Below are 12,192 nucleotides of genomic sequence, written 5' to 3'. Positions count from 1 at the left end.
CTTAGTGTGTACACTTCCTGGACCTCTCATTTCAGAAGAAAAGGTTATAATTAATGAATTCATGATTGAACCAGACTGGTCACAATTTAAAATGTTATTCCTCCAGACAGGATTCAAATTTTTAAGCGTATATACTCAGGGAAATGCTTAGCTTAAGGGGAAAAAATGAGTCTTTGATAGTGGACTTTTAGTCACATGACGAATCAAAGATCGCCAGCTTTATCGTTGTTAAGACTGGTCCTGGTGCATCTTCCATTGATTCTCTGAAGCCCAAGAACAATAGAGACCGAAATCTCCACCCCACCACTTGTAGGGCTTTCTGTAAAACAAAAAGAGTGTTTTTACTGAAGCACCCTCTATTAAATATTATTTACATACATGTATTTTAGAAAAATAGTAAAATGTTTCTTTCTTAAATTCTTTCTGCCATGCTTCCTCCTTACCTAAATTACCTCCTACCTTATTTTACCTCCTCCGTACATAAATAAAGATAGCTGGTTAAATTAAAGCCAATACCTGGCTGTGCGTCAATGACTGAGAGCTTACTTCAGCATGGTGGGTCTCAAACTTGAGTGTACAATGTACATCAGAATCATCCAAAGAGCCTGTTAAAACACAGGTTGCTGGACCCCATTTCTGGAGTTTCTGATTTAGGACGTCTGGAGTGGGCATTGAGAATTTGCATTTCTTGTCAGTTCTGAGGTGATGCTGATGCTTCTAATCTGAGGACCACATTTTGGGGTCTACTGGCTTAACCTTCACTCTCATCTGACTCCCCTCATTTGAGTCTCTGTTGGAATAATGAAGAGTGGATGTTACAGGAACCAGAACTTTTCACTTTGAACCAAAGGACCTTAAGTCTCAAAACTTAATCCCTAAATTATTCCCTACCTTAATTTTGTCAAGAACATCTATTTCACATGACTTACTTTTTAAGAGTTAAGAATTGTATTCACCTAGACAACTCTCCCAACTTGTTATAATACCAGTTCTAGAGACCCCACAGAGCTCAATCAAATGTACTTCTCTGTCTACTCATGGACTAAGTTTCTCTGACATGTTGGAAACTTGTGTTAGCATTTGGTTTAAAAATTAAATTGCAAACTGAGCTTAAGGTGTGTCAGTACTCTTTAGTGGGTTGATAAAGATCAAATTACCTGGTGTCACAATTCCCTTCAGCTGCTTGTGATATAATTTACTCAGGAGCTATTTCAAATGTCACCTTTTCATGAACCCTTCCCCATTTCTCTCAGGCAAGAGGGAGCCTCCCTTGCAAGGTCCACACCGCACTTAGTTCACACGCTGCTGTTTATCACAGGGAACTACAATATATTAAATGACTTTGCTTTTTTGTTTGTTTGTTTTGACCATGTCACACAGCATGTGAGATCTTAGTTCCTCGACCAGGGACTGAACCTGGGAAGCATGGAGTCTTAACCACTGGACCGCCAGGGAAGTCCCTCAGAGGGAACTACAGTATATTCTACCACAGGTCTTTTACCTTTCAGTAGATTGTGAACTGTTTAAGGAAGGACCAACTGTAATTTTTTGTAACACCAGGGCCAATTATAATGCCAAGTATGTAATAGATAAATAAATGTTGCTAAATGAATGGGATTTTTAAAAGTTATTGTGAGGCAAACATTGATCAACAGCAGAAGAGGAGAACCACATTCTATCAATAATAGTATACCATTTCCCTTTTGGACTAAATAATAAACTCAATAACAGATACAGCTGATTAATCTTGTGGCTGTTTTGAAGTATAAAGATGAGTGATGAATGAACTGGATTCGACTATTAAAATGGTGACATTTATTATAAAACTAATATATGTTTATTGTAGGAAATCTGAAGAATACAGAAAGGATGATATTTTAAAAGTCACCCCTGGTTCCACACTCAAATTCAATAACAAATATATATAGTTAAAACAGAAGTCCCTTTTTTGTCTCCTTTCTCCCTGGATATATCATGTTAATGATTTGGTTTACCAGTTTCACATGGATGAGATCCTATTTATACATTGTTCTCTCACTTGACTTTTCACTTAATATTCTATATTTTGATTACTCTGGGTGCCAATATCATAAATTTACATTTTATTCATCTGCTTACTGTCAGGATGAGAATATTCTCGTGTTTCTGCATAGTTTGAATTCCTAAGCAAAGGAAACTGACAAGCTACAGAATGTCTCCATTTTCCCAGATCCATTTGCTCCTCACATTCAAGGGTTTTAGACCTGCAGCCATCTGCTCCCATCCAAAGAGTAATAAACTTATCTCCTCCAAACTGTGGAAACATTCCAAGGTTGTAAACTTAGAGATATTTGTCCTATCATCCCTCTGGAGACATTTATTTATATTCCAAAGGGAAAGAGCCTAGCATACCTTCCCTTTTGTTCCCAAGTAGAGTTTGCTTATTTTAAGGAACAAAGGTTTCTTTCTTTCTCAGGAGAGAAGCAGGGTGAGCAGCTGTTCCAGATTCATGTTTATGGGGTTCCTCACCACATATGTGGGATGACATCTGTCAGCCTCTCATTCTATCATCCCAAAAAGGGGAGGAATTGGGACAAGGGGGAGACACTGTGGTTATTGTAAGTAGTAATCTGTCCCTGCCCCAGAAAATTTTTGTCTATTTTTAGGATACTATGACTATATGTAGATATTAAAAACTGATCACTTGTTATTTTGTGTAATGGCCATACCTAAGTTATTTAACACTTTTTCTTCTTGAAAGCATTTAAGTTGTCTATATTTTTCACAATCACAAATCATGCTTCAGAAACAGATTTCTGTAAGTCTGATTCTTAGAAGTGAAAATGTTCAGTTAAATGGCATGTGCATTTAAATTTTTGTCAGATGTTATCAAATGGCCCTCCAAAAAGGCAACACTGATTTATACTTCCATCAACTGTGTATATTACCAGTTAAAAAAATTTTTTTTAAAAATATGATTGATGGGCTTCCCTGGTGGCGCAGTGGTTGAGAGTCTGCCTGCCGATGCACGGGACACGCGTTCGTGCCCTGGTCCGGGAAGATCCCACATGCCGCGGAGCGGCTGGGCCCGTGAGCCATGGCCGCTGAGCCTGCGCGTCCGGAGACTGTGCTCCGCAACGGGAGAGGCCACAACAGTGAGAGGCCCGCGTACCGCAAAAAAAAAAAAAAAAAAAAAAAAAAAAAAAAAAATATGATTGATAAAAATCACATTACCTTGTTCCAATATGCATTTTACTCTTCACTAGTTGGGTTAAGAATATTTTCTTTGTTTATTTTTCATGTATATTTCTTTTTTTCTTCATTGCTTGCTCTGATGCTTTGTTCATTTTCTACTGTATTGTTTTTCTTAGTGATGCAGAGATCATTATATAATATATTATGAGCATTGATGTTCATCTGCTCTATATATTGTAAATATTCTCCCTCTGTATTTTGCTCGTTTTTGTTGTTTATTGTATTTTGTGTATGGCTTCTATTGCTATATCAAAATTTTAAATTTTATGTAGTTCATTTATCAATCCTTTCCCTTATGGTTTCTGAGTTTTCTATCTATCTTATTGTGAAATGAATTGTAAATAAACCCCCTTGGTGAAATTCCAGCCCCCTTGCAGTATGCCTTTCATGCTAAAGACTAGAAAGTAGAAAGGCTAGAATGTAAAAGACTACATTTTATAAAATCCATCAAAGCTTGAATTCTACACGTGAGCTAGTAATTCCTAACAGACAAGCACCTTCTCCCCAAGATTTAGAAGATGGAAGTGAGGTGGATCCACACCTGTGCTATTCTAGCTGGTTCCACAGGTGGGCATGGTGGAAGGGGCACTTGGTTTTCAGAGACAACAGTAGTAGAAACCCCAATTCCTGGTTTTTACTTTCATGAATATCAAGAAACAAGGTGGATGGGGTGATGGGTTCAGTTAGCTTGTATGGGAAAGGCTGAGGTGGAGTGGTCCTTTTTTAAAAATTTTAATTTTATATTGGAGTATAGTTGATTAACAATGTTGTATTAATTTCAGGTGTATAGCAAAGTGATTCAGTTATACATATACATGAATCAATTTTTTTTCAAATTCTTTTCCCATTTAGGTTATTACAGAGCATTGAGCAGAGTTCCCTGTGCTATACAGTAGATCCTTTTTGGCAGTCTATTTTAAATATAACAGTGTGTACATGTCAATCCCAACCTCCCAATCTATCCCTCTCATCTACCCTTCCCCCCTGGTAACCATAAGTTTGCTCTCTAAGTCTGTGAGTTTATTTCTGTTTTGTAAATAAGTTCATTTTTATCATTTTTTTAGACTTAAGTGATATCATATGATATTTGTCTCTCTCTGACTTACTTCACTTAGTATGATAATCTCTAGGTCCATCCATGTTGCTGCAAATGGCATTATTTCATTCTTTTAATGGCTGAGTAATATTCCATTGTATATATGTACCACATCTTCTTTATCTATGGAGTTGTCTTAAAGTTAGCCGATTCACCCACTTTCTGATCATGGAGTTTTCTGATCACAGCAGAGTTAGTTATTAATAATTTTGGTGGGTCAGATCTGCAGTGATGTTCTAGAAATCTTTTTGAAAGTTCTACTTAGATCTTGCTCCACAAATCCCTTCTAATAATTTTCAAAGCTTTAGGTTCTCTGTATTTAATTTTTTTCTACTTAAGCCAGATAGAATAATTTCTGTTATGTTCAACTGAACCCTGATTAATATACTTGGCAATGCCTCCTTAAAGTTGGACACTCATTCTCATATTTTCTTCTAATACTTTTGTAGTTGTAGTTTTTCATTTAAATTGCGACTACATCTGGAATTATTTTTGTGTTTGGTGTTGGGTAAAGATATAATGGATAGTTATTAGTTCCAACAAAATTCTTTGAATAATCGATTATTTCCCGTGGATTTCAAATGTTACATTTATCTTACATCATATCCCACTATACAGATATAGGAGTCCATTTATGTTCTTTATTTTATTCTATTATTTATTCCTTGAAAGACTTGTCTATTATTTTAAGAAATACTACAGTGTTTTAATTACTGAAGTTCTCCAACGTGTGCTTTGAAATCCAGCATGGCAACTTACCCATCATATTCATAAGTTTTCATAATGTCCATAGATAATTTTAACATTTATATATATGTAGATGAATAAGAGTTATCTTTTTCAAGCTTCATAAAAGTCTTTTTGGGATTTTATTTAGAACTGCATTGAAATTATAGAATTTGAGAATGGACATATTTTTTATTAATAATGATAATGATTATATTATAGTTTACATAAATTAATTCGCTTAATTCTCATAAGAACCCAGTGAAGTAGATACTGTTTTCATTTCCATCTTACCAACAAGGGAGAGAAGACACAGAAAGGTTAAATAATTTATCCTACTTACACAACTAGAAAAACAGTATATCCAGAAGCATAGTATGTCATTTCACTTAATCAAGTGTTTATACATTTCCTTCAATAAAGTTTTATGATTTTTTTCTCATAGGTTTAACACATTTCTTGTGATGTTTATTTCAAGATGTTTTATAAGTTTTGCTGCCAGTGTGAGTGAATATTTTCCCCATTACTTTGCAGATCTGTTAATGCTGACATGCAGACAAGCAATTCACATTGACATGTTGCTCTTGTATTTGGCCACCTGACAAAATTCTCCTGTTCTCATAGTTTTAAAATATTTTTGCAAGTATTATATATTCACTGTGATAACTGATAAGCGAAATCCAGAATATCACACACAGCTGTGTACATACACATAAATGTGTGTGCACACACATGCATACCCAAAGGACACACATGCATACACAAGCACACATGAGCATGCACGGTATGCTGCAGAGCACAAAGGACCTCAACAGGCATCTGGGGTCTCAGCCCTGCTGGCTCAGTGTCTACATTTATTCCTCCAGCAATAGGATCCCTGCCAAATCCGAACCAGAGCAACATACCAGTTGGCTCAGGTCATTCCACACCCTTTAAGTCACTACCTCTCTGAAAACTGCAGTGTTTTCCTTGCTTGAGTTCTCAGTTGAGCTGTTATTCCTTTCAAATTCCACCAAGTCAAAGCCCTTCTCTTAGATAGTTTAGTTTAAATACCCTGGCGGGGGGGTGGCTGGTGGGAAACCAGATCTTCTAATCACAGAGACTGATTGATTATATCTAGGGCAGCCAGTACTTGAGTGTTAACTTCTCATTCACTAGCCTGGAAACACAAAAGCTCCATCCATGCTAGGGTTAGGGAGAACATAGACCATAGCTTGGTTGTCCTGTTGGGAAGGGGTAACACTTTCTTTTATTCCTAGCTAACCAGTCTAAAGGAGTGGGAACAAAATTCACATTAATTTCTTACAGAGCATCCAATTCTCATCCTATTCCTAGATTACTAAATTTATTTCAGGAGTAGGATTGGGGTTTTTTAACTCCTTTTTTCAACATCAATTGCAAGATCATATAGAATTTTTCTGTTTTTCTATGTATACAAGGAATTAATACATATCCCATTGTTTAACCATTTAACCACACTTTTATTCTTATAAAAAGTCCTACCTGGTCATGATATATTCTTCTTGTAATATGCTACTAGTTTTGATTTATAATTTTTTAAAAGATTTTTACTTTTATAATTTTATGTGAAAAGGCTATTTTGGGCAGTTTTTGCTCAATTTGGTGTTAAACTAGCTTTATAGAACAAAAAAAGGAATTTTATATTTATTCTATGCACTGAAACAATTTAAATAAAACATGAAAAAACAATCCATTATTTCAAGGTTTTGTAGAACTCACCCATAAAACAGTCTGGGACCAATGCATTTTTTAAATTGTAGATTTTTGAAAATTATGTTTTCAATTCTTTTTCTAGGGCTGTTTATCCAGTTTTACATCTTTTCTGATATTATTCTAGTAGTCTATATGTCCTGAACAATTCTTTCCTCTAAAATTTTAAATTTATTGGTGTATTAGATAAAATTCTCTTGATTTTGCAATTATTATCTTTATCTTTGGCTATGTTTTAATTCTTATTTCTGTTCTTATTTCTCTCTTCCTCTCTGTCATCAGAATTACCAGAGGCTTATGAATTTTACTGGGCTTTTCAAGAACTAACTTTATTTTAATTCATCTAATCTGCCTTTGGGGGTTATTTTCTATATAATTTATTTCTGTCTTTATCTTTTTAAATTCCTTCCTAATTTTTTTTGTTTTGTTTGGTTCTTTTTCTATCATTGAGAGTTAAAAGTATAATGCATTTATTTTCTGTCTTTCTTGTTTTCTAGTAAATGTACTTAAGAATGTACACTTCTGCTGATTATTGCTTTGGCTGCATGCCGTACAGGAGAAGTGCTGTACACTCACTGATGTTCATTTTATCAGTAATTTTAGATGTGATTTCTCCTTTGATGCAAGAATTACTTAGAAAAGATTTTAAATATCTCAAAATGCCTTTGTTTTACCCTCCCACCTGTTTTTCAATAGATGATTTCAATTGTGCTCTTTAAATATCACAAACAGGTAGTGAGTGTCGTTCAGCATTTCATTGTTTCTGTAGCTCGGCAACTCCCAGATATCGTTCATCTGCCCACTGAACTGTTCCTTTATCAGGGACAGATACCATCCAAAACCTTTCTGATACCCTTGTTTTTAACTAGCATGTTTTTTTAAATGGAAGCAGCTTCAATACAAGTTTAAAGCTGTTTCCTTCAAGAACTAACTCATCTTTCTCAGCTTGATATATTAAACAAGTAATAGCCTGGCCTTATCCCAAATTTGTGGATATATTTTTCACCCAAGCAATTTCAGATTTCAAGAGAGACCATTTTCCTGAATAATGATGCTGATGGGGAAGTAAGGACCTCACCTTATAATGAAAGACTGATGTTGCAGCCTTGATGATGTTTTGTACATGACGACAAAGAGTGGGAATGATGCATAGCAAGTTCCTTCCTACTTCCCCACTCTTCATCAACCAGACCGTATTCTTTTCTTTCTAAGGAGATTGAGTTCTATGCTGTTGAAACTGAGTCCTTCTGTGGTGTTCCTGTGTGGTCTTTTGTAATAAATGTGCATCCCTTCAAGTTAACTAAACTCTGTGTTCTTGGAGTTCAAGAAAAATAAAATACAGTCTTCCTAAAAGAAGCAAAATGCTAGCAAAGGGTGTCATTCTCCCATCTTTCAGGACAGGGAAGATTGCCTGGCTCCTCTGTAGTTCCTCAGGGGACAGCAGCCTTCACCCAGGGGACCAAGGATCTCCACTTGCCAAACTTTCTCTAGAATACTCAGCCTGTTCTGCTCTTCCTCCTAAGCCTTTTCGCTACTGGTCCCCAGCTGTTCCTTGGGTTCATCTCTCTCTTTCAGGACTGGCCAGAGCTGCAGCCTGCCCACACGCTCAAAGCCCAGGAGCCATTTGGCTGGAAAGTGGTGTGGCAATTAGATTGAGGTGAGGGCCAGTGAATATGAGAGCACAGAGACCAGTTCAAACCACCACCTTCCTCTCTCAGACTTTTAAGTTTTTGCCAGTCGTAATGACCATAAAATGGCATTTCATTGTGTTAATTTGACTTTCTTTAATGACTAGTAGGTGAGCATCTTTTTATATGACCCTTCTCTCTCTTTTTAAAATTGCTACTGTCTATTCCTTCCCATTTTCCTGTTGGATTGTTTATTTTTTTCTAAATATTTGTAGTTCTACAAATATATATATTCTGGACTAACCCTTTGTTATTGTTTCAGTTTTATTGAGATATAATTGACATACAACACTGTATGAGTTTAAGATGTATGGCATAATGACTTGACATATATATTGTGAAATGGTTGCCACAGTAAATTTAATTAACATCCATCACCTCACGTAGATATAAAAAAGGAGAAAGAAAAATATTTTTTTTCCTTGCATTGAGAACTATTGAATTTATTCTCTTGGCAACTTTCAAATATACCATATAGAAGTGTTAACTGTAGTCATCATGTTGTACATTACATTCGGTACTTATTTATTTCATAACTGGCAGTTTGTATCTCTTGACCACCTGCATCCAATTCCCTCATCCCCCTCCCCCTGCCTCTGGTAACCACAAATCTGATCTTTTTTTTTAGATTCCGTATATAAGTGAGATCGTACAGTATTTGTCTTTCTCTGACTTACTTAGCTCAATGGCCTCAAGGTCCATCCATGTTGTCACAATCTTTTTTATGGCTGAATAGTATTCTATTGTATATGTATATGTGTATATATCACATATATATCATATTTTCTTTATCCATTCATCCATCAATGGACACTTAGGTTGTTTCCATGTCTTGGCTACTGTAAATAATGCTGTTATGAATATGGGGGTGCAGATATCTTTTTGAATTTGTGTTTTGATTCCTTCAGATAAATACCCAGAGTGGGATTGCTGGATCATATGATAGATTTTTAAGAACTTTTGTTTGCAACCTCCATACTGTTCTCCATAGTGGCTGTACCAATTTCCATTCCCACAAACAGTGCACAAGGGTTCCCTTTCGTCCACATCCTCACCAACACTTATTATCTCTTGTCTTTCTTATGGTAGGCAACCCTTTACTGTTAATGCATCATAACTCTCAGTTGGTGGTTTATCTTCATTTTGTAGTGTCTTTTGCTGTACACAAATTTTAAGTGTTAATCTAAGTAGCTTATTTTTTTCTTTTTGAAGAAGGAAATAAAATTGACTGAGGATGTTCTATCTTCTCCACCGCCTCCAATTCCTAAGAAAATGTTGAAAGGGGAAAATTGATGATTCAATTCTCTGACTACAATAATAAATAATGGGCGATGTTAATAGGAAAAAAAACCCAGGCTGTTTTAACATTTTTATACAAGAGCTTTGAAAAGCTGCTTAAATGTCAATTTGCACTAAATTACAGGCTTTAAAAGGGGCCCGCAAAATTAACTATCAAGGTTATAAATCCCAAGAAAAAACGCAGACCTTAGGTCCCATGAACGTCTGCCAGGACTGGGTAATTTTCACTTTAACCACTTTTTAGTTAACAGGAGTAATCTGTAAATGTTGGAACCTTATTATTTATAGGACAGGGTGGCTCAGTCATTTTGATAGTCAGAGCAAAGAGTTTAAGTGTGTTGTGGATCACCTTAATGTTGTAATATTAATGGGGAAGACACATAGAAGGAACAGAGTTGAAAACAATGGATCTGAAACATTAATACTCATGTTTCATCTACAGAGAAGGGAGGGGCCACCATGGTAACTGCTTTTATATGAAAACTCATTATCACATAAGGATACAGAGTAGACTAGAAATAATAAAGATGCTATTTTTACATTTCAAAAACAAAAGTGAATCCTTTCATACAAAAATGTTTTCATGATTATATATCTTATGGTCCCACATCCTCACCCCAAACTGCATACATAACTTGATAAAAGCATGCACATGTTTCTAGTTGACTAATTAATTTTGAGAACTTGCTTATGACATTTTTAATAATTTAAAGCAGTGGCTTTGGCTATAATTAGCATTATTTTTATATCAATGCATGACATTGGAAAAAACCTTAAAATAATCAACCTCTGAACTAATAATTTAAGCAATTTATTTCTCTAATCTTTTAAAAGTGACCTCCTCCAAGCTCCTTTCCTCTTCCCAACCCTCCAGGGCAAACTAAGCCCTATGTCATGAAATGGACCCTTCTTAGAGGGCTGGTCTTTTATTGGCTCCCCTTTGGGGAGCCAGCAGGCCAGGTGCACCTAGGGTTGGTCAGCTACCTCCTGTGTGGTTTCTGGATGATGATCTGGCACCTGATTCTACATGACCTTGACCCTAGTTCCATCTTCTAACTTCTAGACTTAATCCGACACTGACTTGGACTTGGACTTGGACTTGGACTTGGACTCTGGGCACTGCCAGGCAGCCTCAATTGTTCTGCAGGTGGTTCTTATTTCTTCAACCCTGACATCAACCGCAAGCCAGTTCTTCAACCTGTTCCAAAAGGTGATAGGTAGCAGCTTTAAATCACTATAAAGATGTTCTTCTCTCCTAACAGTTTGTTCTTTTTAATTGGAATTGTTGACGTGTTGATGGGTATGGGGAACAAGTGTCCCTTTCGGCTCCCTTAGTGCTCTCTGTCTCTCTTAGGTAGGTTGTTTGTACCTGCTTCAATGCTAGGAGCTCTTTTCCCTCAGACAATCCAGCTCTGGTGGCGTCTCAGCTTTCAGATCAAAGGCTTCATATTCTCATCCACAGTGAGGGAAGCTCCAAATTCTCCAACCCCAAGCCCAAGCTACTCTCTTGGATGGGAAAAGAAAAATGCTTTCCTATGAGGACAGACAGGACTGGATGGAGTGGAGGTGGGGCACCCCGAGCAGGTTCCCTACATGATACAAAATCTAATGAGGCTGTTGTCATAGCTGTTGCTGTTATTGCTGTTATCATTGTTAGGTTTTTCAGGTTGCACTCAGAAAACTGTTTTCTCTTCCAAACACACCTGAGCTTCCAGGATAACAACAGTTAATACGTGTTAAGTTCTCTCTAAGGGCTTTACATGCAATACCTCAATCTATCCTCACAGCGACCCTATGAAGGATGGTACAGGGACTACTACCATCATCCTCCCCATTTCACAGATAAAGACACCGAAGTCTAGAGATGCTGAGGAGTTGCCAAGGTCACACAGGAGGTGATGCCACAGGCAGTTCAGAAGCTGCTATCAGGAGGGTCCAGGGGCCATGTTCTTACCTCCAAGGCAAATGCCTTGCAGCTGCACCCAACTGCTGACTGCATCAGAACCTCTCCTTTCTTCTGTGCCCCACGCCAGACTCTTCCTTCTCTAGGGGTGAATTCTCTCTCAGGGACTCACCTGGATTCTCTTAACTTCCCTGCTTCTGGTTCTGGTTCATCAGATGAGTGACTTGACTTGACTTGACTTGCCTTGATAATGATGAGTCTTTGAACTCTGTACAGCTGAATTTGACTTGTGGTTTGAAATTTTTTCCCCCAAGAGCCTCCTTCACTCCTATGTAAATCAGAGGATGAAAATAAGTATTTACTTGCCAAGCAATTCCAAGTTCTGGCTATAGTCTAACCAGAAACTCTGCTACATGTAGGAATCACAATCCTAAAATGCAGTTACTTCTCCCTCCCTTCCTCTCTTCTTCCTCCTTTTCTTCCTTTCTTCCTTCCTGGAAGTTTTGTGTTTCTCC

This window comes from Neophocaena asiaeorientalis, unplaced genomic scaffold (genome assembly GCF_003031525.2).
Source record: "Neophocaena asiaeorientalis asiaeorientalis breed wild unplaced genomic scaffold, Neophocaena_asiaeorientalis_V1.1 scaffold116, whole genome shotgun sequence".
NCBI lineage: Eukaryota > Metazoa > Chordata > Mammalia > Artiodactyla > Phocoenidae > Neophocaena > Neophocaena asiaeorientalis.
The sequence above is the reverse complement of the archived record's forward strand: the minus strand, read 5'-3'. Positions refer to the sequence as shown.